This window comes from Chionomys nivalis, chromosome 14 (assembly GCF_950005125.1).
Source record: "Chionomys nivalis chromosome 14, mChiNiv1.1, whole genome shotgun sequence".
NCBI classification, from domain to species: Eukaryota; Metazoa; Chordata; class Mammalia; order Rodentia; family Cricetidae; genus Chionomys; species Chionomys nivalis.
In genome coordinates, this window is record NC_080099.1 from 38,577,368 (window position 1) to 38,589,003 (window position 11,636).

The window sequence follows — 11,636 nt, forward strand, 5'->3', positions numbered from 1 at the left end:
GAAAAGAGGGAAAGTGGAAGAAAACCCGATTTGCTCATGTGCCGACGTGGGGTCTTTGAATCTTCCCCATTGGTGAGACAAGGAAGAAATGGGAGAGAAGATCGTGGATGAGTTTTTCTTCTCAAGTGAGAGGGCCAGCAGGGGGAAGACTACAAATTGATCTTTGCGTCACTCTGCAGCTGAAACCTTCTCTTTTTTCACTTGCTTAATAAGAATGGGGGTGGAGTCTGATTCAGACAGTGCATTTCCAAAGGAGGAGTGGTCAGGGCAGGTGCCAGATAGCAGAGTCATGGGCACATCTGACCCGAAGGCTGGCAAGTGGAAAGTGTCATTTAGTTTAGCAAGTTTTCTGACTCTGCCTGGCATATGTCTCTAAAAACTAACATTTTTATTTTGAGAGTTTTAATACCCCCAAGCAATCAACAAATAAGATTAAGTCTGTCAATCCTTTATTGCCCCATCTCATTTTACACTGAACATAGAGTTTTCTTTCCTTCTTTCTTTCTTTCTTTCTTTCTTTCTTTCTTTCTTTCTTTCTTCCTTCCTTCCTTCCTTCCTTTCTTTCTTTCTTTCTTTCTTTCTTTCTTCCTCTCTTTCTTCCTTCCTTGCTTTCCTCTTTCTCTTTTTTCCTCCCTTTATTCATCTCTTTCTTCATATCTTTCGTTCTCTCTTCCTTTCTTTTTTCCAACCTTTTTTCTTACTCCCTTCCTTTCTTTCTTCCTCTCTTTTTTCTTTCTCTCTCTCTTGCTTTCTTCCTCTCTTCTTTCTTTCTTTTTTAAATGCTTTCTTTCTTTCTTTCTTTCTTTCTTTCTTTCTTTCTTGCTTGCTTGCTTGCTTGCTTTCTTTCTTGTCATGGAGACCATTGTGTTATTTTGGTTTCCATTTTTGTGTATGCATGTAAATATCCACAGAAGAAACAGATTTCAAATCAATAGAGCTGGTAAATGAGGTAGGTGGCCTGAGGATCAGGTCAATCAGCTAGGATTATTGCCTTTCAATGACTTCAATTCTCCTGCCTCACAGGTGGGCACTCAAATCTTGTTTTAAGTAACATGTGTATTAGGGTTAAAAATACATGTTTGAACACATGTGAGTAATATAAAATTGTTCCTCATAGCCAGGCTTGATGTTCTGTACCTGTAGTCCCAGCTAGCTACTCCAGAGGATGAGAAGATTGCTGAGGTCACTTCTGAAGCAAAGTGAGAAATGGCCTAAAAAATTTCTCCACAACTGACCATGTCCATGTGCCTTGTATTGCTATTCAGGGAAAACTGGGTAGCTACTGTCTTAGTACATGGTTATTGCTTAGTAGAAAAGTATGCCAGTCTTGATGAGTAGGCGGTTGCCGACAAAGTCTTATTTTAGGACTCTCCCAAAATATTTTAGCACACCTGCTCTCTGATATCTCAGATTCTTTCAAGAGGGACAAACCCTTCCAATCCACAGTATCAAGACATAAAAACAAGGAGCCAGAATAAACAGTATGATCTGCAAGGGAGCATTTATCAGTGGTTGACATTTGACTTTGCCTGAGGAAAAATTGATTTGGACAAGGAAGAGGAGCCAATAGATCTGAGGTGTCGCAGAGTTAAAATCTGAGATATATCTTACCATCTAAGTACAGAAGATGGCAAGGAAAGACCCTCTATATACCTAGTTTCGACAGAGTAGCTTATAGTTGAGTATTATAGTTGAGAAAGAATTTTAGTCCCATGTATCCTCTGTTCATTGAGCTTTACCTGTTCTTGTGGCTAGGTAGTTGTAAGATGAGATACATATAATAACATTTATGACTTAAGGCAAAAAAATTTATCCTACACTAGAGGATCAAGGAACAATTTAGAAAGGACAAATACGTAGACCAGTTTTATGCCAACTCGACACAAGTTAGAGTCATCTGAGAGAAGGGAACCTTAATTGAGAAAATGCCTCTGTAAGATCTGTCTGTAGGCAAGCATGTGGGGGTATTTTATAAATTAGTGATTGATGGAACAGTGCTCAGACCACTGTGGTAGTGCCGTTTCTAGGCGGTGGTCCTGGATGCAAAAATAAATCAGACTGAGCAAAACATAGGAGCAAGTCAATAAGTGATACTGCTCCAAGACCCTTGCATCAGCATCTACTTCTGAGTTCCTCCCTGTGTGAGTTCCTGCTCTAACTGCCTTCAATGCTGAGCTGTGATATGGAAGAGTAAGCAAAACAAACCCTTTATTTCCCAATTTGCTTTTGGTCATGGTGTTTCGTGACAGCAACAGAAACCCTGACTAAGACAGTAAGTCAGTCTTCCTTTCTGATACCATCTGCAGGAGTTAAGGATCTTTATTTATTAATAATAACCAATTATGAACTTGTTTTCCTGCCTCTAACCAAAGGCTTACTCTTTTGAGTGTTTTCAGCCTCCTCACATTCGTATCTACTTGAATGGTGGCTTGTTTGACACAAATATCGGAATTTTTATACCACAAAATCATTAAGATGCCGGGGGTGGGGGTGAACCTTATTTCAGCTGATCTACAAAAAAAAAAGGGTTTTCATATGTCTTTCCCCATACAATCATCCTTGTGCCTCATAAAATGTACTTACATCTCAGTATCTCACTTAAATTTGCCTGCCACAGGTTAGGGAAATTCCTTGTCCTACCATTCCTAGAGAAAGAATAGCTATGTAACTATCCCTTGCCTCCCCCCTTGTCATATATAGGCATAGTTGATTTTGAAGTGGAAAGAAGCTAAAAATGGTTCTGAGAGTTCCTTCTAATGACTGAACTGAGTGTCTGATGAAGCTCATTCCTGTTCTATCAACTAAGAAAAAAATGTCGCATTGAGGATAAAAGGAGAAAGGAGAGTAAGAGGTAAAGAAAATAGTACCAGGTCACATGTCACGATGGTTATTGAAGTTCTGGTGGATATATAGTGAGAAGGAATATATAACACTTGTGACTTGAGCTCAACTCTGGCATTCAGCTCCATCTTGTGTTCTCAAGTAGGAAGTAATTATGGGTCCCGAGTGTGTACTTAAGGAGTAAGGATGACAACATTAATTTGATTAATGCGCAACAACTTTGTAGACACATTAACCTTTTTTTTAACCACATATTTTGGAGACCTGAATGAGAATCCACTCTACCACGCACTTGTAGCACAGCCTTAGACAGGATGCTTACGCTCTAAGCTTCAATAACTACAGCATGTAAACAATACCTGGGTTACCAGCTTAAATCAAATAGCTGCTCATAGACTCAATATGGGGAAAAACATAACAGGCTATACTGTGGGTGTCACGTTACTCTTCAACTAGATTTGAATGTTTTTGAGGAAAGGACAGGAAAACTCATCGAAAAATGTATTAGCTTTTCAAGACTACCCAGTAGTTTTTTCTTGGTTTTTTTTTTTTTTTTTTTGGTTTTTCGAGACAGGGTTTCTCTGTGGCTTTGGAGCCTGTCCTGGAACTAGGTCTTGTAGACCAGGCTGGCCTCGAACTCACAGAGATTCACCTGCCTCTGCCTTCCAAGTGCTAGGATTAAAGGCATGTGCCACCACCGCCCGGCCCCAGTAGTTTTTTTCAATAAACGATTTTATCATTAAGGATGACACTTTCTCAAGAAAGATAGTATCATTTTGAGATTCTTAAAACACTAAAATGTATACCCATGAAGAAAAGCTTTGGAAACCAGTATTGGTAATCATCCCAGAAAGTCTAGCAGAGAAACAAGGATATAGAATATAAGTAAATTTTTGTTTATTAAAATCAGCATCAGTTATGTCCTACACATCCATTAATCCAGGACTTCATGAAGCATGCTTATTCATAGAGGAAGGTACTCTTTGCCTACTTGGAGATCTCAGAAACTAGCTGAGCCCAAGAGACCAACCCAGAAACATAGATGAAGGTTCTTTCTGGAGATTTACATATCCTCATTATAACGGAAGTTAGAACTGATTTACAGAATATACAGGGACATTTTTAGGCACATACAGTGCCAGGTCCATTAATCTCTGGCTCTTAAAATCCTTAGGCCATGTCTTCAGTGATGTCCTCTGAGCCCTAGGTATAGGACTTATGCTATACATGTACATGTGTGTAAGTCTCCGTGTAAGTATGTACATGTAAGTTTAGGTGCTTGTAGAAGTCAGAGTCACCAGATTCCCCTGGAGCTGAAGTTACAGGTGGTTGTGAATTGCCTATTATGGGTGCTTGGAAGCAAACTTGATTCTTCTACAAGACTGTATGTTCTCTTAACCACTGGCCCATTTCTCAAGATTCCCAAATACATTTTAAAAAATAAATAGCGTATTCTTTGTGTAAGAGACGTTACTGAGTAAATGTGATGTGGATATACTCATTCAGCATTTACTAATTCTGTTACTTTGAACAAGGCTTTTGCATTTTTGAGTTAGAAAATGAGAATAGTAGGGGCTAGGGCTCAGCAGACTATAGTAAAGTGTTTTAGCAGTATGTGGAAGCCCTGGGTTAAATTCTGTAAACTGAGTGTGGTGTTACACGTCTGTAATTATAGCTCTTGGGAAGTGGGCAGAAGGATCAGCAGTTCAACTATGTATGAATTGGAGGCCAGCCTCGGCTTCATGAGATTTTGTCTCAAGGTAGAATAGAGTGAAACAATAGACTAGAACAGAATAGAAGAGAGATTATAGCACCATCAGAAAAATCAAGATTAAGTGAAGAACTGTTTAAAACGTGTAAAGTTTCACATAAGGTAGATCTTAGATCATATGTGTTACCCTCTCATAGTTATTATCTTTCAGGAAAATTATTCAAGAAAATATTTAAAAAGTTATGCTTCCAATTTATTTTTTTATTTACTCCTAAGAAGTAAGTTTGTTTCATATTTCTTTTTGTTGATATGTGAAACATCCATTAAAAGTATTTTAGATAATTAAATTAATAAACTTTTCTTTTCACAGTTACTAAATTTCCACTTAGCTCAGTGCCATGGAATGTTCCTGCAATTTAAGTCACTTGAGTGATTGAGGCATGAAGATTATTTGAGTGAGGCAAGACCTGTTTAAACACACACACACACACACACACACACACACACACACACACACACACGAGAGTCACGTGTTTGTTCCTGGCTGCTCAGGCCCGAAATAACTACACAGAAACTGTATTAGTTAAATCACTCCTTGACCTATTAGCTCTAGCTTCTTATGGGCTAGCACTTACATCTTAATTTAACCCATTTCCATTATTTTTATTTTACTATGAGGCTTGTGGCCTACCAGCAAGATTCCAACTGACAGCTTGTGTCTTTCTCCTCTGGAAGCTCCATGGTGTCTTGTTAACTCTCCCTTATTTCTCCCAGTTTTCAGTTTAGTTTTCCCTGCCTAGCTCTACTCTATTTTATCACAGGCCAAGGCAGATTCTTTATTCATTAACCAATTGTATTCACAGCATACAGAGGGGAATCCCACATCACCTCCCCTTTTCTGTTTAAATAAAAAGGAAGGTTTCAATTTTAACATAGTAAAATTACATACAATAAGATAATTATCAAGCAAGAATTACAGTTACAATATTTATTTCTACTTTATCTTTTATCATAACTAATGAAAACTATAATTATAACTATCTATTCTTCAGCTTCATCAAAGACTCCAGAAAGATACAATATTACCTAAGTAAACAGGAAGTGCATTGTAAGCAACTTCCAAAACTCTAGAATTCACAGAGGCATCTCACTGCCTGGACAGTCACACAAAGTTCTTCTGTATCATTGAAGCATCCAGGGCCATAGTATCCAGCAGACTTTTCCGCAAAGCAGGAAATTTCAAAGACGGTTCAGCCTATATTGGTAGTTTGTCAGTCACATTTTTCCATGTCCTGCAGAATATCTAGCACACCCTTTCATGAAACAGGAACCCCGAAAGATTGTCTCACCTTTAGGCAAGTTCAGCAGACATTTCTCTGTGGGTTCTGCATGTCCAGTTCATCCAGCAGTTCAAGCAAGAGCAGTTTCTTGACCAAATGGCTAACCAACACTATTAGGAGCCTCTTTGGTGCCCATCATCCTCTTGAAATAGATTGGTGCTGCCAGGAGCAGATGTGTCTCATTGTTATGAAAAGTCCTATATTTTAAGTGCCATATTCTGTAGTCTTTGAAAGGTTTGAAGAATAACTATTCATCTAAAATATATCTCTGTACATATAGAAAACCTATCTAACATGACTACAAGTTTGACTATTATAGATACTTATCAATCTATATTTCTTAATTATACATTACATTTTTAAATGAGCTGTGTAAAGATCAATCAAGAGCAGATATATATATATATATATATATATAACTCACAAAATTGATCTTAAATTTGTATCAATAAACCAAGATCCATGCCAATGCAAATTTCTATAGCATATCCCCCTTTAAATGTAAACAAACATTTGTAAAGAATCATTTAGGGAACTTGAGTGTAGTTCTCTCCAAACTTCTTCCTGCTTTTTGTTGGGCAAAGTAATGTTTTGGGGGTGTTCATGGTGACTTTTCAGGGGTTCTAGGTCCATCAAACCACATTAGTCTGCAAGCAATCCACAGGTTCTCATCCTCTGTGGAAACAAAAGAGAAACCTCTTTTCCAAAGCAACAGATCATTAGACCCAAATTTTGAAGTCAAGATACCTTTATGTTGATTTATCTTAGTAGTCCATACAACAAAATGTTTCTCTGTACTTAGGTCCTTCACAGTAAAAAAAATTCAAAGAAAACACAATAATATACATAATCCAGACTCTCTGTGTATTTCCCATCTTTGTATGGCTTATTTTTCTTTACTCCCTTTAATCTATAACTGTCTGTACTCTGTCTCTTTAAAGACTTTGTTCTATTTTTTTAAACAACCATTTACTTCTTTTTATAACTCTCCATACTATTTTTCTTCTCTCTCCCAAGCCTACGTACATTTTTAAAACACACTGTGTCTCATTTAGAGGTCTTTTATGTCTGAATCTGTCTTTACTGCATATCTGTAATCCTTTTCTGACCAGGATTGATGTAGGAGGGACTTCTATCTATTTGTTGCTTTCATTGGTTAATTAATAAAGAAAACTTCTTGGCCTGATAGGTCAGAACATAGGTAGGCAGGGAAGACAAAACAGAATGCTGGGAGGAAGAAAGCAGAGTCAGACAAATGCCATGAAGCTCTGGCCTGAGATGGATGTAGGTTAGAATCTTCCTGGTAAGCCACAACCCCATGGTGATACACAGATTACTAGATATGGGTTAAAGCAAGATATGAGAGTTAGCCAAGAAGAGGCTAGATATAATGGGCCAGGCAGTATTTAAATGAATACAATTTATGTGTTGTTATTTCGGGTGTAAAGCTAGCCGTGCGGGAGCCGGGTGGGATGAAAAGCAGGCCTGCTCACCCCATCACTACACAGGATGGCTTCTTAAACTGCTAAGTGCTTCTTAAAAACTTAAGTGGTGACACTGCTAGGGCAAACAGGGTCTTGCTTGCTCTACCCAGTCCAACATGGTGGAAGTCTATTTATTGCCTTTGAGACTGCTGGGTGGGAGCCACGGTCATCACCTCAACTGTGTAACCAGTTGGCCCCTGCTGCCACCAAGTAACTTGCAGTACACCCCCTACAAACCCCATTCAAGTTCTCAGTTTCCTGAAAGAGCCAGGGTTAGTGCTGGCAGCATGGCCCAGGAAGCTGCCATTTTGAAACCATCCAGGAAGGTGGGAGGGGGGGGTTTGCTACTGCTGAGTCAGGAAGACCTCTCTTAAAGGAGTTTCCAGCAAACAGAACAAGAAGCTGTATTTAACTCTGTATTTTTTTTTTTTTTGACTAGGATTCCTTTTGAAGCTTTCTCAGGTTTCATGTGGATTTAGTCAGCCATGTTGGTGTGCCAATCTGTTGTAAGGAGGCTGCTTATTCTTTTTCCGACTGTTCAGACTCCTGAAATAATCACTCAGAAACTATATTAATCAAATCACTATTTGGCCCTTAAGCTCTAGTTTCTTATTGACTAACGCTTGCATCTTAATTTAACCCATTTCAATTAATCTGTGTATCACCATGTAGCTGTTGTAAGAGGCTGCTTGTTTGTTCCCAGCTGCTCAGCCCCAAAATACTTACACAGAAACCATATTATTGCAATACTGTTTGGCCAATAGCTTAAGCATATTTCTGTCTAACTATATCTTAAATTAACCCATCTCCATTAATTTGTGTATTGCCACAAGGCTGTGGCTTACTGGGAAATGTTCCAGCATCTGTCTCCAGTAAGGCTACATGGCTTCTCCTTGACTCTGCCATCTTTCTCCCAGCATTCAGTTTAGTTTTCCCCACCTACCTCTATTCTGCCCTGTGCAGGCTCAAAACAATTGTTTATTAACCAATGGTATTCACAGCATACAGAGGGAAATCCCATATCACCCACTAACATACACACACACACACACACACACACACACACACACACACACATACACACACACTGAAAACCCACTGTCAGGCATGGGTTACCTCTTTTTGAGTTGCTGATCAGTAGGATTCCATAGGCCCCCAAACACTACAGATTATTTATATTGCTTTTGCTCTTGGTGATATTCCAGAACTCGATGGTAAAACTCTATTGCTGAAGACATGACATACTTGAATCATCAGACATGGAGCATGTCAACTCAACTGACCAGGGAGCTTCATCCTTTGTAGCTAGCACTACTGGTGCTGGATGGTGTTATATAGGAGAAGAAAGGTAATCAATACTACCCAGCTACAAGCCCTGTGAAGCACAGTAATAACAAGGTGGTTAAGGCATGTGCATTGGCCCAATGGTGTCATGAATGTCAAGATATTAACCAATCAGAAAATGCACCATAAAATGGAATCTATGCCTGGGTACTTTTACCTGAGCCCAAACCCCATGATTGGTTAGATTACTGGCTTAGTGGAGAGACTAATACTATTATCCTGAGAAATGGGCATAGTAATGAACTGATACCTAAGTTCTTGTCCTTTTACCATAGATTGTCATATGAAATAGCAGACTTCAACCTCTATAGAAGAAACATCTTCTTGCAATAGATGACAATGATCACAGACCCACAACCAGTCAACATGCAGAGAATAAAAGATTATAGAGTAGTAATTTCTGAGGAGCCCTCTTCTCAAGGCTCAGGGATCTTCACAGAAGAGAAAACAGGAAGATTACAAAAACCAGAAGTAGTGAACATTTGCAGTGAAATATTATTTGCAGGACATTACAGGGCTATGGCACATGTGTCCTCAGAGCAGCTGTGACTGCTTATACAAGACCTAAACAAGATAAAGCCAGCTGAAATTCCAGCATTTATGAAAGAGGAGCTCACAAAATCCTACCCCTAGCTTTTAATAGCTGTTGAATGAAAGAGAGTATGTTTTCTTTCAGGATGAGGCCCCTGAAGGGCTACTCATGCTCCAGCAGATGGTCCTACCTGCATATCCATACAGGGAGTACTGAGTGGATGCAGTGGGCTTTTAAAAATAGATAGTATATGAATTTGGAAAGGGAATAGGATAGGAATTGAGAGAGAAGGAGTAGTGAATTTGATAAAGGAACAATAGGACCCTGTGATTTCTTGAGATCTGCTGCTCATATGTGCATTTTACAGGAATGAAATGCAGTAGAAGGAACTTATGGGAGACTAGACAAGGGTGCCAGATAGCATCTGCTGAAATCAAACTTCCAGAAGCAGTAACAATGTCCCTTATGCTAATGACATGGCTTCTTTTGGCTGTGGTTCTACTTCTATTGAGTCTGACAACCAGGAGGTAAAATCCAGAGGAGGCTCAGCTTGAGCGGTGTGTGACCAAGATGATTGTATCCAACTCTTTGCAGTAGATTGCTAGGGAGGTGTCCATCTCTGGTTGTTATGTAAGCCTATACATATGCAATTGCCTATAGACAGAAGAAGCCAATGGAATTTTGAGTGCAAGTTAAATACTGTTTCCCAGAGGTGGAGGATGGCCACAGAAATCCATGTGAAGAGAACAATAACCAAGAGTTGCTTTGCAAGACTGAGCAAACCCTTCACCTTTTCTTAGCTTGGTTTTCACCTGGATCAATTGGTAGCACTCTTCGGAGGACTTTCTTGCTTCCCAGTTCCTTCTACACACCCTTTTATAAAGTCTATGGTTCAGTCTATAAAACCAACCTCTATGGTGCAGTGTGAATAGGCTACCTTGGTGAATCCAGGGGCTGCTATGCATGTGGATCGCAACAAGCCACAGCAGGGATTCTGCATTTGATTAAAGAAGAAAAGAGTACGAGGTACTACTATCAACGTTATTAATACCCACACTCAGGTACCTAGTTACATACAGCCTGTTAGTCTAGAACACCTGGTACCTGGGTTTGGGTGTTGTTAGTCTAGAACCCAGGCACTTAGTCACATACAGTTTGTTAGTCTAGAACACCTACTTTCTCTTCTTAGGGTGAAACATCCTTAGTATTTAAAATCCAGGTGCTTGTTTTTACACAGCTGAAGCACTCATATGTAGAAAACACATGGGATCATTTCCCCACACATCCCATGTACAACAGCTTAAACCAATCTAAATGGATCATGAATGATCATAAATGTATCATTTTACTCATGAAAAGAATGAAACATCTGATTAAAATTTCAGCTTGAATGTCTGTTGGTTTGCCTTGTCCCTCCTTTCTTCTCTACCGTGCCTTCAGTTGAGATGCTAAGATATGCAAGGAAAACACATTTAAGAAATGGTACTGATAAGTATTTAAGGATTACATAGTTAGCCAGACAGTCTTTAATTAGTTAGTATAGGCCTTTAATCCCAAAACTCAGGAGATCTATGTGAGCTCAAGACCAGCCTGGTCTACAGAGCAAGTTCCAGGACAGACTACAAAGCTACACATAGAAACCCTGTCTTGAAAAATCAAAAACCAAAAAAAAAAAAAAAACAAAAAACAAAAAACTACATAGTCAAGGTTTAAAAGCTTCTGAATTTTACTGAGTAAAACATTGTCTTTCCCTATACAGTTGTTCTCATTGGATTATTAAGTTTCCAAAAATAGAAGACTTCCTGCCTTTTGGAATTAAAAGTGAGTTCATTCTTTGGATAGTTGGAATACTCTGTCGGTCCTGGTATGGCACACATTCTAGCCACAGAGCTACCATGCAGTTATTTATTCCAGAGACCAATGGAATTTCTTTCAAATGATATGCAGTGGGAGGCTTTTCTCATGCACATTTTCCAGTGGTGTTTATTTTTTCTTATCAGTGCCTAAGTCTTCATTACTGGGACCCTCCCAGAGGACTTAACAATGAAACCTTTCCATTGGAGTCAAAGCACAGTGGTTGAACAAATGTAGAGCAACTTGATCAGCTGATGGCGGTCTTTTCACTAGCTGGGGAGTTGACAGAAAGAGAGACTTTAGTAATTTTCTTCTTTATCCTGTGCAGGAAACAGAATCAAACTGTGCTTGGTTTTATTTGGAGGCAGGTTGAAGGTGACTTGAAAAACCCTTGCTGTGTCCATGTGAATGCAGAATGCTTTCTGATCTTTAAACTCTTTTACTCTAGATTTGGGCAACAATTCTTTTGCCCTCCTCTCTCTTTTAAAGCAATTATTGGTATATCATGTCTTCTAATAGCTTCACTTAAA